We start from the raw sequence: 21,907 nt of genomic DNA, 5'->3' as shown, positions 1-21,907 counted from the left end.
ATCCCTATTACAGATGAGAAAACTGGGCAGCGAGAACTGTAACTTGACCAAGGTTAAAAAGTAGCAGAGTCATTATTTGAAGCTGAGTCTATTTGATGCCAAGTGACCTTATTTAAAATGAGCATACCACAATAAAACTATTCTACGTTCCAAAGCCATACATTGTCATATATGATTATTCTGCATTTTCCCTAATACGCTAACCACCCCCTTTCCCCCCAGTCTTTATCTTTTCACTATGAAAAGCAATCCTTTATTGCATTAGCTAAAATGCAACGTAGCCACAAGCCATCAGTTTCTGTCTTTGGAGACTCAGAAACTTTATCAAGTTCCCCACCACCATGAATGTTGTTAGAATTTGAGAAATAGGTAGCTTATCAGATTAGCCTGCTAAATTAAGTAGCAGTAAGCAAAGACACGCAGCCAATTTGTTATGTGTAACATTTACCCATCAAGATAAAAATGTTGTCTGCCCTTCTAGGTTAACATAAATGAGAGGAAAATGTCATTGACAGCACACGTGATAAGAAAACATAACAGACTGTTAATATCTCACCAAGAGGGACTTCAGAAGTGGTCCAAGTTAAGCACACGTAAAGAAAGCCCCAGGAAGAAGAGGGGTACCTGGGTGCTGACAAGTAAAACTCCTTTCGCTAGAGCAGATGGAAACGATAAACCACAGTTCATGCATGTAATGCAATGTTATATCCATCCACCAAAATGATGTTCTATGGTCAATGTTTTTAATGTGAAAAGACAGTACATTTACATTACTAAAAGAAAAGGATGTGTCACGGCATATATGTATTATAAATGTATCAGTGGTGACGGCAGTGGTTTAGTCACTAACTCATGTTCTTTGCGACCCTATGGACTGTAGTCCTCCAGGCTCCTCTGTCTATGGAATTCTCCAGGCAAGAATACTGGAGTGGGTAGCCATTCCCTTCTCCAGGGAATCTTCCCAACCCAGGGACTGAACCCGGGTCTCCTGCACTGCAGGTGGATTCTTTACTGACTAAGCCACTAGGGAAGCATATTAGTGTATAATACACACTAAACATATCACACACACATGCCACACCAACATGTTAGCAGTCCTGGGATGATTGGTAATTACGGTTACAAGCAAATGCTCTTTTCTGGTTTTCCCATATTTTCCATTTGTTCTAAGGACAAATGGATTGCCAACATAAAGAAAAAGTAAAATGTGATAAAAATTTTGTGTATTTTTGTTCTAATATTTTGTTGAGCCATTTAGAATGTTTCAGATATGATGATACCTCATTCCTAATTACTTCCATAGGCATCTCATAAAACTAGCACATTTTCCTATTAACCATAATACCATTACCACACCAAGAAAATTAATAATACTATCCCAAATCATCTCACACCCTATCTATATGTACATGTCTTTAGCTGTCCCTCAAATATCTTTCATAGCTGCCTTCTTTTGGAACCAGGATTCAGTAAAGTTCACACGCTGAATTTGGTTGTTGTGCCTTTTTAGAATCTTTTAACCTAATAAAGCCCAATTCCTCAATCTTTGCATCCCCCCATCCCATACACATACCTTTTAAAAAATAGCATTCACTTTTAATCAGCATTCTCATTCTTCTCGAGTGTTTCATATTCGGGCTATGTCAGATTTTTCACTTATGAAACTAAATTTCTTATTCTCTGTGCTTTTCTCACATCACACTCTTATTTTGAGTGTAAGAGCATCTCTTATTGCTCAGAATCTTTTAATAATAGCACTCTTTTTTGGTAGTTTTCTTCTGTTGCTTGCATATCTTTGCCCTCCAGATTATTTTTTTCTATTTGTTTTTGCCTTTGCTTTGGGTGTTTTTTAAACACACCTCATTTAACCCAAAAACCAGCTACAGATGAAAACCCATCCTTCTGTGGTTGTCTCTCTAAACCTGGGCACGATCTTCATGCCAACTTCCCAGAGTCTATGAACATTCCAGGATCTTCTTTTTAAGAAGAACTGTTTAGCTTGTAGCTATTTGTGACTACTATTGATGCTAAGTCCAGGGAAACAATTTTGCTAACAACTTAGCTACCATTTTGGCATGATAGTGTCCAAACCATTTCCTTTTCTTTCTCAGTATATCAGCTATGTGTATGCTTGAATTCTGTTAGGTTCCTTATTTTATGCAACAGACACATTTATTTCATTAGTTTATCCTTAACTATAGTTCCTTATAATAACTATTTTTGTTGCACAGACACCATTATTGACTTTAACGTTTTGCTTACCTATTAGTAACTGGAGAAACGCATGGTGGCAAATTTGGAGTATATGTGGTCACATTTGATTAGCTCCTTTAACAGGGAGGAGGAATATATTATCTTTGGTATACTTCAGCTAAGATTTTTTTTTATAAAGCAAACAGACAAAAAGCTTCACTGTTTTTTAACTTTGAGATGCTATGTGGTTTTTTTTTTTTAATTGTAGTTTCGTTTATACTTACCTTCTTATATTTTTCTTATGCTAACATTAAAAAGGGTGTGTATTCTCAAGGGACAGTGTGTGGTGGTGGCTTTAGAATTCAAGCAGAGGCAAGGGGAAGTCAGGCTGGGATTTTAAAAATTTACAAGTAAAATCCACCAAGTGGATAATATTTTTGATGATATTGGCATTTGCCTTGGTGACCTTAAAGTCCCTTCCAGTTCTGGGGGGTTCTTCATTCTATGGTTTCAGTATTTTATTCTATAACTTTGGTTTATTCTATGAATGGTTGCCTTCATTCTCTGCCTACATGTAGCCAAAACAACAACATAATTGTGTGCATAAGAAAGAGAACTATTTATCAAACGATTTTATTTGTGGATTAACTGTTTCATTATTGTATATGTTCAGCCACAGTTTTAAGTAATAGAAGCCTTACGAGTCTTGCTCCTCACCCTGCTAGGAAGAAATTCCTTCTTGGATGTTGATTATGGTTTGTTTGCCTTGCTTTTCCTAGTAAGGCCTATAATTTAGGAAACAACGCTCTTGTCTGTAATTTAATATGTGCCCCTTAATACCTAATAATGTACTTTACAGGAACTCTAGAAATACTTAGTGGCCATCTATGAATCTGACAAGATGTCCAACACTGTCTCATGTCTTCCCGCTGCCGAGGCTGACCGCAGTTGGTTGTTTTCGGTCTGTTTTCTCTGTCTCCACCTGGTTTCTAAACCCAGACACCAAATAGCAAAGTTTGCTCGAGTCATTTCCCTTTTTCTCTATTCCAAGACAAGCAGGCAATTACTACTGGCAATTTAAAGAAGACAATTATCAGTGGTGAAAATCTCTTGTGTTCTACTGTAAAGAAAATAGATTGTGTTAGTTTTCAAGGCAAACCTTTCACTGGCACCAATGGTGACCCTCAGACAACTTGTGAATGAAGAAATACGTGGTTCTAAGTGCTGAGCATTTCACATTACTTCTTTTACTACTACCAGGCTCAAAATAAATCTAGCTAAGAATAGTGCTGGAGAAAAGGCCATGAGAGGCCACAGCCAGAGAAACTTAAAGGTGAGAGTCTCATCAACATTAAATATTTGCCCAATTTTATTATGTGAGGTTTAAAAAAAAAACATATGTTTGCTAAGAGAAAAAAATTGAAGACACACGCTGCATGACTTCACTTATATGTGAAATCTAAAAAACAAAGCAAATGAACAAACATAACAAAACAGAAACAGTCACAGATACAGAGAGCAAACAGGTGGTCGCCAGAGGGGAGACGGGGTGGGAAGATGAGATAAACAGATGAAGGAGATTGCAAGGTACAAATTTCCAGTTATCAAGTAAATGCTTCATGGGTATGAAATGCACAGTGTGCAAAATATAGTCAACAGCATGTACCACTTTTGTATGGTGACAGATGGTAACTAGACTTATTGTGGTGACCATTCCGGAAAGCGTAGAAACACTGAAACACTATGTTGTGTTAACGGGAACTAACACAGTATTGCAGGTCAGCTAAACTTCAAAACAAACAAACAAGCTCCTAGAAGAAGGGATCAAATTTGTGGTTTACCAAAGGGGAGGGGCAGGGAATTGGATGAAGGCAGCTGAAACATACAAACTTCCAGTTGTAAGATAAATAAGTACCAGGGGAGTAAGGAGCAACATGATAAATATAATGAACACTGCTGTATGTTGTACAGTAAGGCAGTAAAGGTGTTAAGAGAGGAAATCCTAATGCTTTTCATTGCGAGGAAAAAAATATTTTAAAATAATAAACTGTTAGAACAAAGGGGTGAAAAATTGATGACTACAGAAAACTGGCATTTGTGATGATGTCCCCCTCATAATTCAGTACGTTTTCTTTATTAAAAACATTTTAAATTTATCGTATTGAAGTATAGTTGATTCACAATGTTGTGTTGATTTCCACCAGACAAGTGATTCAGTTATATATATAACTGAACACGTAGACATTTTTTTAAATATACTTTTTTTTTTTTAGTTTTTGTCTTACTTTACATCTGTACGAGATGACGGATATTCACAAACTTAACTGTGGTCAACATTTCATGATGCATGTGAGTTGTATCATTATGTTATACACCTTAAACTTATACAGTGCTCTATGTCAATTATATCTCAATAAAACTAGAAGGAAAAATAAAACGAAAACAAACAAAAAAACCAATATTTCACTACCTTTAGTGCAGTTTCATGTCACCCCTGTAAGAGTAAGGATTCAAATGGTGTGTCTACTGTGCACACAAACTGTAATATGCTTAAAAGATGCTTCTTTGTGCAAATGCAGGTTTTATCAAATGCTGGTGTCATTTCTAAGCTGTCAAAAATGTTGATTCACATGAGCACCAGTTTATTTTTGCTTTACTAGAGGCAAAGATTTCCTTACAAGTCCAGAAAATGTTATGTTTCTGTACTGGATTAATCCTTTGAGTCACATCAATGTGCCTAAAATGACTTCAGCTAAAGACGTCTATTTCTTTTCCAATGAGACTTTAATGTACCTGAACAAATGGCCTGACCTTGTCAGGAACAAGAACATCCAAACAGCTTAGGCCACGGATCAGTTTGGATTCTTTTTTTGTTGTGATGGCTGAAGGGATGACAACTAACATTTTATCAGAAACAGAACTACTCTCATATGAACTATTATTCTTAAGTCCTGTATATGAAAATCCTACAAATACAAATATCCTGACCAAGTATAAAACTTACCAATGATGTGCTACTATAAGTCTTATTCCTCCTGAGTTACGAAAATCAGATATTTCAATTCTAGGCCACTGGAGGTGGAGTCAGTGGACAGGCTAAGTCATGATCGAAACCTATTACTACAATCTTGAATATATCATTTACCCTTTGAGAGGCTCAGTGTCCTCATCTAAAAACTGAAAGGGCTCATTTTATCCTTAATGGTTTTCTATTTCTAAGACATGCACTGTAATCTTGACATTTTCTCAGGCTACAGTTCAAGTGAGGGCAAACTTACAAACACCTCACTTAAGGATACTTCCAATACCTTCTTTTTTTAATAAGTTTAATTAAGTTTAATAAAAACTTCAAGCTTTTTATTTTGCATTGGGGTATAGACAGTTAGTAATGTTGTGGTAGTTACAGGTGAACAGTGAAGGGACTCAGCTGTTACACATACATGTCTCCATTCTCCCCAAACTCCCCTCCTATCCAGGCTGCCACATAACGTTGAGTGGAGCTACAGGTCCATGCGCATAGGTCTTGTTGGTTATCCACTTTGAATACAGGAGTGTCGTATAAACACAGTAAGAGATGACCTTCCCAAATTTCCTGACTATCCCTTCCTTATTATGTCTTTCAGTAAAAAGACTTTCAATTCTACTTAGGCCTTATCCCAGAGTAGGCACTGCCAAGCAATGGGAAGCATAAAACATCAGTCCTAAGTACTACCTCCTCTCATGTTTTAAGTCCCTGATCAAGTTAATTCACACCCCTCCCTTTCTTTTATATTAGCCATGATTATCATGCAACTTCTCTGCTGTAAAAATATGCCACCATGCTATATGGTTTTCTAATACAGGTTGAAAAAAATAACGATTTTTTTTGCCAGGTTTTATTGCTGCATTATTTTTAACATTAAAAACTGAAAGCAAGCTACATGTTCACCAATAAAGGATGATAAAATCAGTTTAACTCCATCCCACCATGGCAATATGCAACAGGTAAATAAACACTATGAGTCAAAGCATCATGCCTTGATATGGAGGACCAATCACGACAGTAAACTGTTAAACGAAAAAATGTGAGGAATAGAACAAATGTACTATGTGACATCATCTCTGTAAAAATAAACAAAATATGTATATATAAACACTGCATATAAAATTCATATTACTCTAATTACATAAAATTATTAAGAAAAAATATCTAGCATAGGGGTCAGTAAACTCTGTATGGGGCAATTGGGCTTCGTGGGTCACATGGTCTCTGCTACAAATGCATGACTTGGCTATTATAGTGTGAAAGCAATGAGTGATAATATGTAAACAAATGTGGCTGACTGTGTTTCAATAAAACTTTATTTACAAAAACAGGCAGGCAGCTGGATGGGCCCGTGAGCTATAGTTTGCTCACTCCTGATCTAGCACTATATATACTAACTGATTAAAGCATTATCTACTGAAAGGAAACCAGAACAGATAATCAGTCAAGGGGATTTTTTTTTTCCTCTCTCTGCATTGTTAGATTCTGATTCTACTTTGAGAATGTATACATGAATACTTCTATAATTAAAAAATTTAAAAGAATTTTAAAAGGAATGGCAATATCAAACCTCTAATTTCACTTCTCTTTTGAAAATAAATCTCAGAAGTGTAAAAGATTTAGATTTGTAAAAATACAGCTATGAAAACAGTGAAAGCAAACACAGGTACATATTTTAACCCATTAAAAATAGCTCATTAAAAATGTTTTAGATATGATGCAAAAACTAAACTCTAGGAAGATATAGACTAGTAGATTTGGCTTTACCAAATGCAAAAAATAAAAAAGTGAACATAAAAAAGAGATGAGAATATACTTTCAACAAATGAAACTAAGAACAGTTTCAAACCAAGAACTTTGATTAGTAAGAAAAGGTTAAAGAAACAATGTAAAAGTAGAAAAACCATATGGATTAGCAATTCACAGTATAACTTCAAATGTCTTTAAACATAAGCCAGCCCAACTTTATTGATAATTAAGAAAATGCAAGTATAGCAAAATAGGTAATTTTACTTATCACATTTAAAAATTAATTTTTACAGAATGTGAAAAAAAAAGAAAAGTAATTAAAAGAATAGAAAATACTTCACCCACCACTTAAAGTATCAATACTCTGATCGGACAAGTTTTTCTAAGATCTTCCCTATAAACATCCCATGAAGTCATCTTCCTGCCAAGGTTTTGCTCGCTTATCAGCTCTCTAGGGTACATTTAAAGTATGGCAGCCCAGTGGGGAGGGATGGAGGGAAGGGATAGTTAGGGAGTTTGGGATGGACATGTGCATACAGCTTTATTTAAAATGGATTAACCAACAAGGACCTACTGTACGGCACATGGAATTCTGCTCAATGTTATGTGGCAGCCTGGACGGGAGGGGAGTCTGGGGGGGAATGGATACATGTGCATGCATGGCTGAGCCCCTTAGTATTGGCCTGAGACTACCACGGCATTGCTAGTCAGTTACGCTGCTGTCCAGTCACTGTCGTGTCCAACTCTTTGTGACCCCATGGACTGCAGCATGCCTGTCCTTCACAATCTCCTGCAGTCTGCTCAAATTCCTGTCCACTGAATCATGATGCCATCCAACCATTTCATCCTCTGTCACCCCCTTCTCCTCCTGACCTTGGTCTTTCCCAGCATCAGGGTCTTTTCTAAGGAGTCAGCTCTTTGCATCAGGTGGCCGCAGTATTGGCGCTTCGGCATCAATCCTTCCAATGAATATTCAGGGTCGGTTTTCTTTAGGATTGACTGGTTACACCCCCATACAAAATCAAAAGTTAAAAAAACTATAAAGCTTGGCAGCCCAGAGCCAGCAGAACTGAAGGACAGAGACCACTGGGGCAGAGTCCCACTGAGGAGAGCTCAGGGAGCAACCAGCCTCCGCAGTAAATGAGGACAAGCTGCCCTGTGTTATGTTTCCTTTTCAAATATTTTTTTTACATCAAAAACACATTGCAGGGGAGTGAAGACTTCAGGGACATCCTACAAAAACAGGCTGCATAATTCTGATATTGAAAGCTAGCCACATTTTAATTAACTGCCAGTACTCGGCCACATCCTCGAGCTCGAGATAGCCAATAACAATCTTGTAATTTCTATATGTGAATGCCACTCAGGTGGAGACCAAATAGTGAAAGTTTCAGCTTACCTCCTAAATGTAAACATTAAATTTCAGATATCCATAGCAACCAGACCTCCCTCCACCTTAGGCACTTCCTTAAAAAATAAAAAGGAAACGGCATTTCTGTGGTGGATGGCATATAGACAGTTGCCCATTAAAACGATAACGTCGAAATATAAACAGCCAAAACTTTTCATCATTTATTGACAAACGACTTGTAAGACTGCTAATGAAATCCTTCAAATACCTTTTCAGCATGTTGTGAATAAAGACACCAACAGCAAGTTAAATTGACAAGTAATTACACTTAAGGCCCCGCCATCATTAGTAGAACACATTTAACCATATACTTGTATGTCAATATTTAATACCAAAACAGAATTCTACGAATGCCATTCTGCCCCCAAAGTGCTCTATGTGACTTTCACCAGTTTTGCAATCAGCTAGAACATAAAAAGAACTCACAGACTGGGAAACCGAGGTGTCCTGATTCTAAAAGACCTTGCCAGCTCAGGAAATCGGGAACCCTTTGTCACTGCTCTTTTTACAGGGTGAGAAATCAGGGCTGCCTTTCTGGCATTCCTGGATTCAATCTTCTGTTCTGCCACCCCTTCCACTGGGAAATGTTTCTAAAGAGGTAGGTACTAGTATTTGATTTAGTTCACAAGATAGTTACTTTCCAGTGAAACTTCAGCTATAGAATGCAGAAATGGTACTTTTACACAGAATACTACATAGCTGTGAAAGTAAGTGAACTATAACCAAACAAGACAGTGTGAACAGATCTCAAACATAACGTGAAACAAAAGACACCAGCCATGACTGTACCATATGATTACATTTTCAGAAAGTTCATTAACAGGCAACACTAATTTATGCCGTTGGAAAGTGGGACTGGATTACTAGTTACCCTCTGGGGAGTAGAGGCTGAAGGTGAACTTCCAGGTTTCTCCTAATTGCCTCTGGACAGACGGTGACAGTGGTAAGGAACCCACTTGCCAGTGCAGGAGACCTAGGAGATGAGGGTTCGATCCCTGGGTTGGGAAGATCCCCTGCAGAAGGAAATGGCAACCCACTCCAGTATTCTTGCCTGGAGAATCCCGTGGACAGAGGAGCCTGGTGGGCTACAGTCCATAGGGTGGCAAAGAATTGGACACAACTGAAGGGACTTAGTACACACAGTTGTCCTAATATTTCACCTAGAGGTTGGCTGCCTGGGTATGCTCACCTTGTAAAACTATCAAACTTTTAAACCCCTAATATGAGTATTATTCTCTATGGTATTCTGCTTTCAAAAAATTTATAACAACAACAACAAACAATCCCAACTCAACAGGCACTAAGAAGCATATATTGCAATTAGGATAAATAATCTTTATCCCCCAGAAATGCAGGGTCAAGTAGGGGAGACAAAGTTAAAAACCAAAACCATATTCTTGTGTCAGACTTCCCTGGTGGCACAATGGATACAAATCTGCCTGCCAATGACGGGGACACAGGCTCAACCCCTGACCGGGGAAGATCCCACATGCTGCGGAATAGCTAAGCCCAGGCACCATAACTACTGGGTCTGTGCTCCAGAGTCCGTGAGCTGCAACTAACAAGCCTATGCACCACACCAGCTGAGGCCGCACACCCAGAGTCTGTGCTCCACAACAAGAGACGCCACCACAACGGGAAGCCCGGGGATCACACTGAAAGAGTAGCCCCACTCGGCGCAAGTAGACAGAGCCTGTGCGAAGACCCAGCAGAGCCAAAAAGAAAGAAAGAAAGGACAAACAGACAAAACCATAGATCCAGTACCGCCAAAAAGAAAGAAAGAGAAAAATAACGTATTATTGTGTATGACCAGGCTATTGAAGAGTTGGGAGAAGGGCACTACGGGAGTGACGTCCTCTGCTCTCAAGGTGAAGGGGAAGGGCATCCAGAGAAGGTGACACTGGGCCAAGCCTTGACTTATGAGTTCATTCTGCACCAAGCAAAGGGCAAGGACATTCTTGGCTTGGGTATCACCGGAGCTCAGGGCCTGGGACAATGGTGAAAGAGAAGGATATACATCGTGTGAAAAAATGACAATCACCCACCCAGAGTGCTCATCTTTATGTATTCACTGAGTAATTCACAGTTTTTCAAGGAGCACTTTACTCATATCCAATTGCAAGATTCTCATCTTCAAAGGAGCAATCTCTCTAAAGACAAGCAAGTCAACTATGAAACAGGAGAGAAGAGTGGACAAGCTGGATTAAAATTCAACATTTGGAAAACTAAGATTGTGGCATCCAGTCCCATCACTTTATGGCAAACAGATGGGAAAAAATGGAAACAGTGACAGACCTTATTTTCCCGGGCTCCAAAATCACTGTGGATGGTGACTGCAGCCATGAAATTAAAAGATGTTTGTTCCTTGAAAGAAAAGCTATGACAAACCTAGATAGTGTTTAGGGAACATCAGTTTTCCAAAAAAGCTGTGTATAGTCAAAGCTAAGGTTTATCCAGTGGTCCTGTATGGATGTGAGAGCTGAACCATGAAGGCTGAGTGCGAAAGAATTGATGCTTTTCAACTGTGATGCTGGAGAAGACCCTTGAGAGTCCCTTGGACTGCAAAGAGATCAAACCAGTCAATCCTGAAAGAAATCAACCCTGAATATTCATTGGAAGGACGGATGCTGAAGCTGAAACTCCAATACTTTGGCCACTGATGAGAAGAGCTGACTCATTTGAAAAGATCCTAATGCTGGGAAAGATTGAGGGCAGCAGGAGAAGGGGACAACAGAGGATGAGGTGGTTGGATGGCATCACTGGTCAGTGGACATGAGTTTGAGCAAACTCCAGGAGATAGTGAAGGATAGGGAAGCCTGGCGTGCTGCAGTCCATGGAGTTGCAAAGATTCGGAGATGAGTGACTAAACAATGCAACGCCAGGAAGTCTGGGAAAGGAAGGGACAGAGAAAGGACAGAGCCAGGCTGTAAACACTAACACTCATGACAAGCCCAGCAACAATGGCAATAACCACCATGCCTCATACTTGATATGCATAGAATTCTCACACCAAGTCTAGGAGCTGGGGACTATCAGTATCTCCATTTCACAGATGCCAAAACTGGGGCTTAGTGAGGCTCCCTAACTGCCCAGGGCCATACAGCCTGGAAGCAGCAGAGCCACTGCTGGAACCCAGTGGGTGTCACCCTTGAGGTCTGTCTGCTCCATGAAGGTCCTTGCATGGGCACCAGCCTCAGATGTCACACACCTGCTCTCTCCTTGCGGGCTGTGCAAGACAGCTGCAAACCCATCAGTCAGGACCACAGCTTCCCCAGTGACCAAGTGACCACCCTGGAGCTGCAGGGACCAGGAGAGACTGGTGGATGACTCCGTTCCTTCACTCCCTCTCTTTTCATCTTTCCCAGCTTGAATAAGAGCATCAACTTCAGTGTTTCTGCTTCCTGGAGCAGGAGAAGACAGGGGCTGGACACACCTCTGTCTGGCCGCCGCTCCTGTCCATCCTCAAGCTGCAACGGGGCTGACTGCTTTTCTGGGAACATTTGCACTCCCACTGTCCTCATCCCCAATGTGAAAGTGTTAGTTGCTCAGCCGTGTTCGATTCTTTGCAACCCTATGGGCTGTAGCTCATCAGGCTCCTCTGTCCAGGGAATTCTCCAGGCAAGAATACTGGAGTGGGTTGCCATGCTCTCCTCCAGGGGATCTTCCCAAACCAGGGATAGAACCCAGGTCTCCTGCACTGCAGGCGAATTCTTTACCGTCTGAGCCACCAGGGAAGCACTTTATCCCTTGCTGAGGGATTCTTAATATCTGTAGCTCCCTGGAATATGTGTTCTTGAATAGAAGTGGCTTGAAGCTGTGAAATACATGAAGAGCTTGGGTCTGAGCCACACGGAGAAATTACCTGGAGGAGGTAATCTGGAGACCAGAGATGAGGACTCGGCATGCTTTTGCCGAAGCGCCAATTTAGCCTTGATGACAGAGCCGGAGCTGAAGTCTTGTGCGGGATGTCGTTAAAGAAACATGTGCTATCCCAAGGGAGGAGGCAAGGCAGCGTTCAAATGGGAGGCAGCAGGCTTTGTTTTCTAAGCCAGACTCTCCACTTTCTTTGTCCTGGTTGTTTTTTCCACAAGGAAGGGTCTGATAGCAAACTGCTCAAAGGAGCCAAATGTGGCTGGGTGGGTGGCTCCCACCCCTCCCCAGACACAGCCCGCCTGCTATTTCAGGACTCGGTTCCATAAAACAGACGCCGCTGCCCTCCATCCTGGGTTGGGTGAAATTATGCGGTGGTTTGGTGAAGTCAACAAATAACGAGAATGAACCACACTTGGGGAAATAAAAAGGCAGCTGGCATCAGCGATGGGCTTCAGAAGGCAGTAAATAAGGACGGCTATCCTCTGCTGCCTCTTATCTGAAAGCTGGCTTTTGAAAACTTTTTATTGGGAAATGACTGCAAATGAGCGGATATATTACAAAAATAAAAACAGTACAAAGAACATCTATATGCACTTTCAGATTTCATCTTCTGTTAATGTTTTATGTCATTTACTTAAACCTTTGTGCTGTCTCTCCTCTGCTACTTGTCTATTTCCTAATTGAAGGGATATACTTGCACATGCCACATAACAGTTATCAAATTCAATACACTGAACATTGATATACGATTTTAAATGACTCTAGCCTTCATTTTCAATTTTACCAGTTACCCAATAATGTCCTTCCAGCCCAACATAAATCCTACCTCTGCCATGACCCTGTTCCTAACATTTCTCTCTCCTGCTATGATACTTCTTTAGTACTTAGATTTCCTTTTCATGAGACTGTTATCATGTCCTGCCTAGAACTGTGTGGCCATTTAACCTGCTATACTGGACTGTCAGCTTCTTGAAGACAGAGCAAATATCTATCGGATGAACTGCTAGGCATATATGTGTGTGTGTGTGTACTAATATAAATGGCTGCAGAGTTAATTTGCATTAGATGTTTTAAGACTTCTACGATGTCATTCAAAAAATGAATTCATTTTTGCTTCTTAGCCTAGGAAGATTCACATATAATAATAACCTTTACACAGAACTACCAAACCACAACTGTCTTTGCTCATGAGGTGAATTTATGGAAATAGTTTTACACAAATTTCATAGTATTGTCTTATGTTTTGAGCAAAGAAGAGGACAGATTACAATTACAAAGCACCATAACAAATCAAAGGAGTAGTTTGAACAGCATAGTCCATTTCTGGCTCTGCACTGAGCAGTCAATGAAAAGTAGTTTGACAAGGTAATGATGTCAAGTAGTTGCCTGGAGAATCCCAGGGACGGGGGAGCCTGGTGGGCTGCCGTCTACGGGGTCGCACAGAGTCGGACACAACTGAGGTGACTTAGCAGCAGCAGCAGCAGCAGAATCTATACTGAAAGAGTGTCAGGAGGGGGTGGGTGGATCTTTATGATCATAAAAGACCAAGGTCTATTAGGTGGCTATTGAAACAACTACTAGACAGACACGTTGGTTTGAATCACAATGTAATTTCTTATATTCCTCACCCGTGTTTCATCCTTATTACAATTTTAGGTACCTTTTATTCTTTTAACCATATATATATAGAGGAGGAAAACTTGAATTCCCTCAGAAAGAGTTTCAGAAAGCTGTCCATGACCAGGGACTTCCCTGGTGGTCTGGTGGTTAAGAATTCCCCGTGCAATGCAGGGGACATGGGTTCGATCCCTGATGGACAGCTTAGCACACGCACAACTCGAGAGATACCCTCACGCCACAACAAAGACCCTGCACGCTGGAACTAAGACCAACTTAGTTCCAAGCTGAAATTAAGACGTCACCAAACAAACAAATAATAAATATTTAAAAAGAAAACTGTTCATGATGCAAAGTTGTTGCATCTGCTCAAACAGAAGGAATAAATAGATTCTTACAACACCCTCACCATTCTAACATCCAGAGCTAACTACCCTTAACATTTTGCTATAATCCTTTTAGCTTTCCCTCTTCATGCGCATAAAATAGATATGATTTTATCAGTATCAAATCACATTCACATATGTTTTTGTAACCTGTTTTATTTTTTTCTTCGCTTTATCATAAGCTGTCATTTTTAACAGCTGAAGAATGTTTCACTGTATAGAGGCATCTTAATGTATATAGCTCCCAAGTAATAAATATTTCTAGGTTTTTAACTTTGCAATCAGGAAATTTAAAAAGCAGTTGACCAAAAAAAAAAAAAAAAAAAAAAGCAGTTGACATCAGTTCTGGTCTTCAGAAGACAGTAAATAAAGATAACTACCCTCTGTGACCTCTTATATGAAAGCTGACTTTTAAAAAATCTTTTCATTGAAAAATTATTTCAAATGAGCATGTAAGTTACAAAAATAAAGGTAGTACCAAGAACATCCATATGCCCTTTCCCCAGATTTTAAATAATGCTGCCATAAGAATTCTTGTAATTTAGTTAAACCTTTTCTCTCAGTCTTGATTACTTCCCACAGGAGTAATTCCTAGAAATAAAATTGCTCAGTTTGTACATTGTTTTAAAGCTCATAATGATAAGTATTAGCAAGCTGCCTTTCAGCAATATTGTGACAACTTTAAATCCTGCAGTAATGCCAGAGTCTCTTCAACCATACCCTTGGGAATTACCTTTGACATTAAATATGTGCAATATGGCTTCCTGTTTAAATTTAGATTTTTTCAATTTATCCATCGAGTTAAACATTAAATAACTTAATTGGAAATTTGTACTATCTTTTTGTGAGTGCAAAGTCGTACATATTTAAATAATTAAACAAGCTAAAGAAGATAAAAGAATATCCAATGCAGACTTCAAATCCAATAATTTGAATTTGAATTCAATTCAATTTAATAATACAACGAGCACAAGAAGAAACAGGGAAGTTTGTTCCAAGTTTAAGCACAAATGTTTCTTGGAACACAGCTCTTGCTCAGCATCTACAAAAGATCAGATCATTTTGTAAAGTGCCTGTCAAATTTTGGCTATTTTCTATTTTCCTGAGACCTGAATGTTAAAAATCAATAGAAATCTTACAACATTCATGTTGCCTTTAGAAGGGTTAGACAGACTCATGCCCACAACATTCAAAGCCATTTCAGTTTAGAATCTTGGGAAGGAATCTATCCTGAGCTTCCAGAGTCACAGCTGGCAGGCTATAATTTAGAGTTGCATACAGGATAATGTGTATTAGTCCATTACTAAGCTGTAAGTTGACACCAACCTTTGGAATTGCTTTCTCAGAGGAAACGCTCAAGAACCAATGCCTCAGTCATTTCCAACAGGGCTGGGAAAAATATTCAGACAAACCATTAGATTCCTTTCACCTCACATTCTGATGATTTTCATCAAAAGGGAGGTGGAAAGGGGGTGATTAGATACCAATTTTCACTCCGGTGAAAATCCAAACATGTGTTTTGATGCTCAAGACATTGATAACATATTGGCAAGTTCTTGTCCCCACTTACATGAACCATAGCAGCCACCCGGAATATCTTAATGGTAATGAACGTGTTCAGAAAGAGGGGATGGGGCACTAAAGCGATCCGTCTTTGACAAGCAAAGACATTTTGTGTGAATAGCAAGAGAAACCTTAAGCCACCAGGCATGAGGTTGGAGATTTTCAGCTGTCAAAGTCTAAGCTGATGGCACTCTAGCTGTGAGATCGAAGGGCTGTTCCTTGGTGATGGATAAGCTTCTGCAGTGGTCACACGGGTTTGGCTAGGGCTGCGTTAGAATCAGCTACAGTGTGGGAAGGAGAGAGGGTGGGATGAATCGAGAGTAGTGTGAAAACATGTGCCACCATATGTAAGACAGACAGCCAGTCGGGATTTGCTATGCAATGCAGGGGGCTCAACCCAGGGCTCTGTGGCAACCTAGAGGGGTGCGATGCGGTGGGAGGTGGGAGGGAGGCTCAGGAGGGCAGGGACATACGTATACCTACAGCTGATCCCTGGTGGTGTAAGGCAGAAACCAACAGAGTATCGTAAAGCAATGACCCTCCAATTAAAAACATATTTTAATTTAAAAAAAGACCCCATTTCAAACACTTACTACACTAAAGTATTTCATCAGTAACTTCCTAACACTGGCTACAAGTTGCAACGATAATATTTTTGAGTCATTGGGTTAAATACCTTGTTAAAATTAAAATTAAGTCTTCCATCAAAATGAGCTGAAGTATAATGAACACCATTTTTTCTAATATCTGACCTAATATGTTTCTTCTTTCTCCATTCTCATCAAAAGCAGAAAAATGATGTTACTCCCTGATCTAGCACTATCCAACAGAAATATACCGTGAGCCACAGATGTAATTTTAAGTTTTCCTGATAAAAATTTTTTTAAATTAAAAAAAATTAATTAAGAACAAAAGGTTTGTTGCTATACAGCAGAAACTCACATAACATGGTAAGGCCATTATGCTCCAATTTAAGAAAACAAATAAAAAATTAAAAAACAAAAGATGAGATCAATCTTAATAATATATTATATTTAACCAAATACATATTATAATTTCAATATAAAATCAATTTAAAAATTATTGGGGTAGTTTCCACTTTTCTCACTCCAAGTCTTCAAAACCCAGTGTATATTTTATACATACTGCTGCTGCTGCTGCTGCTAAGCTGCTTCAGGTGTGTCCGACTCTGTGGGACCCCATAGACGGCAGCCCACCAGGCTTCCCCGTCCCTGGGATTCTCCAGGCAAGAACACTGGAGTGGGTTGCCATTTCCTTCTCCAATGCATAAAAGTGAAAAGGGAAAGGGAAGTTGCTCAGTCGTGTCTGACTCTTCGCGATCCCACAGACTGCAGCCCACCAGGCTCCTCCGCCCATGGGATTTTTCCAGGCAAGAGTACTGGAGTGGGGTGCCATTGCCTCCTCCAATTTTATACATACAGTGCGCCTCAATCTGGACTTGCCGTGTTCAGTAGCGCAACATGCCTAAGCGGCTCCTGTATCAGAAGGAACATGGATCTGGAGATTAAACTGTGGATCAGGACTCCGAAAGCAATATGCTAAGTCACTTCAGTCATGTCCGACTCTGTGCAACCCCATAGACGGCAGCCCACCAGGCTCCCCCGTCCCTGGGATTCTCCAGGCAAGAACACTGGAGTGGGCTCCCATTTCCTTCTCCAATGCATGCAAATGAAAAGTGAAAGGGAAGTTGCTCAGTCGTGTCCGACTCTTGGCGACCCCATGGACTGCAGCCCACCAGGCTCCTCTGTCCATGGGATTTTCCAGGCAACAGTACTGGAGTGGGGTGCCATTGCCTTCTCCACTGAAAGCAATATAAGGACAATCAAAAGACCCAAAACACAGAAGACTGACTTCCGACCGTGATCTCCCTACATAAGCACAGCAATGCCAAGGAACTGGGGGAGACGCTCTGGAAATCACCCATTCAATGGAAATCACCCATTCAATGGAAATCACCCATTCAATGTCTGTATGTCAGTCAGTCAGTCACCTCAGCTACTCAGTCATGTCCGACTCTTTGAGACCCCATTGATAACACTGCGTGCCAGGGGGGGATTTTTTCTCAATAGTAGCCTTAAAATGCAAACCAATGAGTTTCTCTTATTTTCCCTTGGGAAACATAGCTGTGAAGTGGTGCCCAATGTGAAGACTGTTAAGAGGAGGAACATATAAAATTTTTTCCATGCTATTCCGGTGCCAATTCCCAGTAGCTCTCATGCCAACATTAAATTCCTATACAGAACTGTCATGCACTGCCTGCATTTTTAAAATATATTAGTAATACTTCATTATAATCTCCCCCTTCACTCAGATGCATTTCTACAGGGAAGTTATGCAATTTCCAAATGTGTGCATTTTGTTCAAGGCAATTTCAAAAATGGTGAACAGATATGAGAGAGTTTAAACGGCTTCCCCATAATGGCATGCCATTGTTTCAACTGTGTAGAGAACTTTTTGCAAATAAGCTATAAAATGTTGTTATCCCACAAAAATGATTCTTCAGGCACAGTCTTCTTCCATATAACACAACCTATAATTTAGTAATAATAATAACACTTTACAAGTGGATAGTCCTTTTCTGTTTACAAAGCAAGGTTTACACTGTCTCATTAAGCATCACAAGAAACGTTATGAGGCATAGATGGCAAAATAAACAAAACACAAGTACTTTGTCACTGGCTTTCTTCCAACATTTTACTTCCTCTGGGTACACTGACTATTTACAATGTCAATGTGGGGGATCTCATTTTTTAAAAAATAAAATTATTATCAGCAAATTTTTCAGATTCCTTGATAAGCAGTGTCCTAGGAGTCATCTGATTTTCATACTGAATAACTTAGAGTTCTTATCCTATTTAATTTTAGTCAAATAAATTCTACCCAAGTCTCAAATAAAGCAATTCCCTTATTATTCAGTTAACTAGTTTTTAAAAACTGGTGAGGTGAGGTCTTGACCCAAACACAGATCTCCCCTTAAGTCACATTATGTATAGTCCTGCTTAGTGTAGGAACAGCTAAGCAACTGAACAATTGCCTCCTAAACCCCCTCCCTTCAATCAAGAAAAAAGGTGTGACAATCAAAGGCCCCTGAAGAAATTAAAACTCTGAAGCCAAGAGGCTGACAAACTTTAAGAGAAGTCTGCTATGATAGCCAGGAGAGAGGTGTGATGAGAAGAAATAAGAAACTCAAATACGACTCTTCAGACATAACAACCTCACAACACGATAACTCAATTCTTATCGTCTAGGGAGAAGGCATTGGCACCCCACTCCAGCACTCTTGCCTGGAAAATCCCGTGGACAGAGGAGCCTGGTGGGCTGCAGTCCATGGGGTCGCAAAGAGTCGGACGCGGCTGAGCGACTTCACTTTCACTTTTCACTTTTAGGATTGGAGAGGAAATGGCAACCCACTCCAGTGTTCTTGCCTGGAGAATCCCAGGGACAGAGGAGCTGCCGTCTATGGGGTAGCACAGAGTCCGACACGACTGAAGTGACTTAGCAGCAGCAGCAGCAGCAGTTGGGGGGGGGGGGGGGGCAAATATATATATATATACAGGGAAACGAAGAAGGCTTTTAAAATGATAAAATAATTAAACAGCTCCACTTTTGCTAGGTACTTAAACATTTTTAAAACCTGGAGTCCTGGCTTAGCTGGGTGTTGCTTTTCCACACCTAGAAATCAAGGAGGAAAACTGAAGGGAACATGTTCGTGCATGGAGTGAAAAACAAACCATCTGGTTAATTATATATCTATCGGCTACATATGTCCCAGCTCGCAGTCTTACACATAAAAGTGTAGGGAAGTCTGCATATCCCAAAAATAGCCCCTCTCCCCCAGCACGGAAATGGGAAGCGGTGAGAAGGGCCTGAACTTCATGTGCGGCTCTTTCTCGTGTTGTAAAGGCCACACATGGAGTCCAGTACAAACGACAGGCCAGGCAAGATAGGTTTTGGTTTCCTTAGTTAAACAGCTCAGTAGACTTGGAAGTTCTCTCGTATGCCAAAGCAAGCTAACTGATCGGTTCTTCTCCAAAGAGCTTTGCCTCTGTCTCTTATAGCAATAAAGATTACTCACTTTGGAGAAACATTTGAAATACATTTCCAAATAGACTGGAGCATGTTTTTGTTGCTGTTGTTTTTGGGGGTTTTTTTGGAGCATGTTTAAGGGGGCTTTGGAATCCCTGAAACTACCCTTCGACCGTCTGATATGGGAAAAAAAGAAAAGAAAAAAATCCTGAAGAAAAATTTGATCTGCCGTTTGATTTGAATGAAGATTAAAAATATGACATAGCAGCTGTTCAATTTTGTGCCACTGAAATTCCTGTTTCATATTTTTTAATTGCTACTGCGAAAAATTCTTTGATTGCACTTGATGAAATTAAGTTTTGCCTTTTTAATGATTAAACAGGAGAAAATTCAAGTGTGTTCTAGTTAAGAATTTAAATGACTGTGTGTGTTTAAAACATGAAGTAAAATCTACTGGGACATTATTTCATCTCAAGGCTACATACAATACGCAGTAATTGCACAGCACTTGCTCACGAGCCTGGCTCTTTCAAAACGACTAAACTATTCCTTCAAAGAACAAGGCAGCACGGGTTGGCCGGGTTAAAGGGAAGGGAACCGTGAGATCACAGTGCTCATAACCATGCTGCAACAGGCTGGCTTTAGTGACCGAAGGCGACGCGTCCATCGTCAGCTCTGTGGCCGCCTGCGTGCGCGCTGGTCACTCAACACACTTCTGAACCTGCTGTTCATTCTGTTACTGAGATCTCATTTTGGAAGATGACTAAGGTGCCTGAAGACAAGAGGACAACCAGGAAGCCCAAGATTTTTGAGGATGAAACCCAGACCATGTGTTTCTTCCTGTAGGCAGAAACACTTGTCCCGGACTGCTGCTGAACACTAAATTTAAAAAAAAGTTAAAGGCAGGAGCTTCCAAATACAAAGAAAATAATGGATGTGAAAGGGGGCCCCTGGACCACAGCAAAGAGCTCTCCCAGAAAACCCTCTTTGTCCTGCAGACACATGGCCTGTTCAGAGATCTGTAATATATCTGAATGCTCTGCAGTTACAATCACATGCTACTTATAATTTTGACGTAATAAAGCCTCCAGATTGTTTGACAGGTTTATCAATATCCATGATAAATCCTATATCTTATGAACAGTTGCAATGCACAGATGAAAAATTCATTGCTTCATCTCAGAAAAGAACACACTTTACTCTCCTTTAAAAACACTGTACTTCTTAATATAAGAAAATACAGTGCAGTTTTGATAAAGACTATAATAAACTTGAGTTTTTGAAGGTAGCTATCAGAATAGCCGAGATGGTGCACAGAGAATGAGAGAGACTGTTTGATTATTATTATTTCTAAGCCATCCACTGAAAATTATCTAACTCTTGACTGAAGGCAAAAGTGGCTCCTTACCACTAAGTTACTCAGAATTCCCTCCCCCTTTGGTGTTTATGGTGGTCCTAACTATGGGGAGCAGACTTCCTCCTATGTGGGGTCCTTAATAAAAGCTTTTCAGAAGTAGAATATTGGGTCTATTTATAAGCAAAGGCAATTATGATGTTCACAGCTCCACAAACGGCACCTTTAACAATTATAAATACATAAAGTAGTAAAGCTTGGAGAATGTGTTTTCTTTTACCCAATTTAAAGTCATCTCTTAAAAATCAACCAAGCTACAAACAATAAATGCTGGAGAGGGTGTGGAGAAAAGGGAACCCTCTTACACTGTTGGTGGGAATGCAAACCAGTACAGCCACTATGGAGAACAGTTTGGAGATTCCTTAAAAAACTGGAAATAGAACTGCCATATGACCCAGCAATCCCACTGCTGGGCAGACACACTGAGGAAACCAGAATGGAAAGAGACACGTGTACCCCAATGTTCATCGCAGCACTGTTTATAAGAGCCAGGACATGGAAACAACCTAGATGTCTCCTGGAGGATGAATGGATAAGGAACTTCTGGTACATATACGCAATGGAATATTACTCAGCTATAAAAAAGAGCACATTTGAGTTCGTTCTAATGAGGTGGATGAAGCTGGAAC

At 40.1% G+C, this 21,907-nt stretch overlaps 1 protein-coding gene across 2 annotated transcripts in view; it reads right to left on the bottom strand.

The window, feature by feature from the left end:
* DYNC1I1 (dynein cytoplasmic 1 intermediate chain 1) overlaps positions 1 to 21,907 on the bottom strand; it is a 380,644-nt gene that overhangs the window by 193,412 nt on the left and 165,325 nt on the right. The window lies entirely within an intron of this gene.

The sequence above is a fragment of the Budorcas taxicolor genome, chromosome 4 (genome assembly GCF_023091745.1).
Source record: "Budorcas taxicolor isolate Tak-1 chromosome 4, Takin1.1, whole genome shotgun sequence".
Lineage (NCBI taxonomy): Eukaryota > Metazoa > Chordata > Mammalia > Artiodactyla > Bovidae > Budorcas > Budorcas taxicolor.
This window is presented reverse-complemented; position numbering and strand designations above follow the sequence as displayed.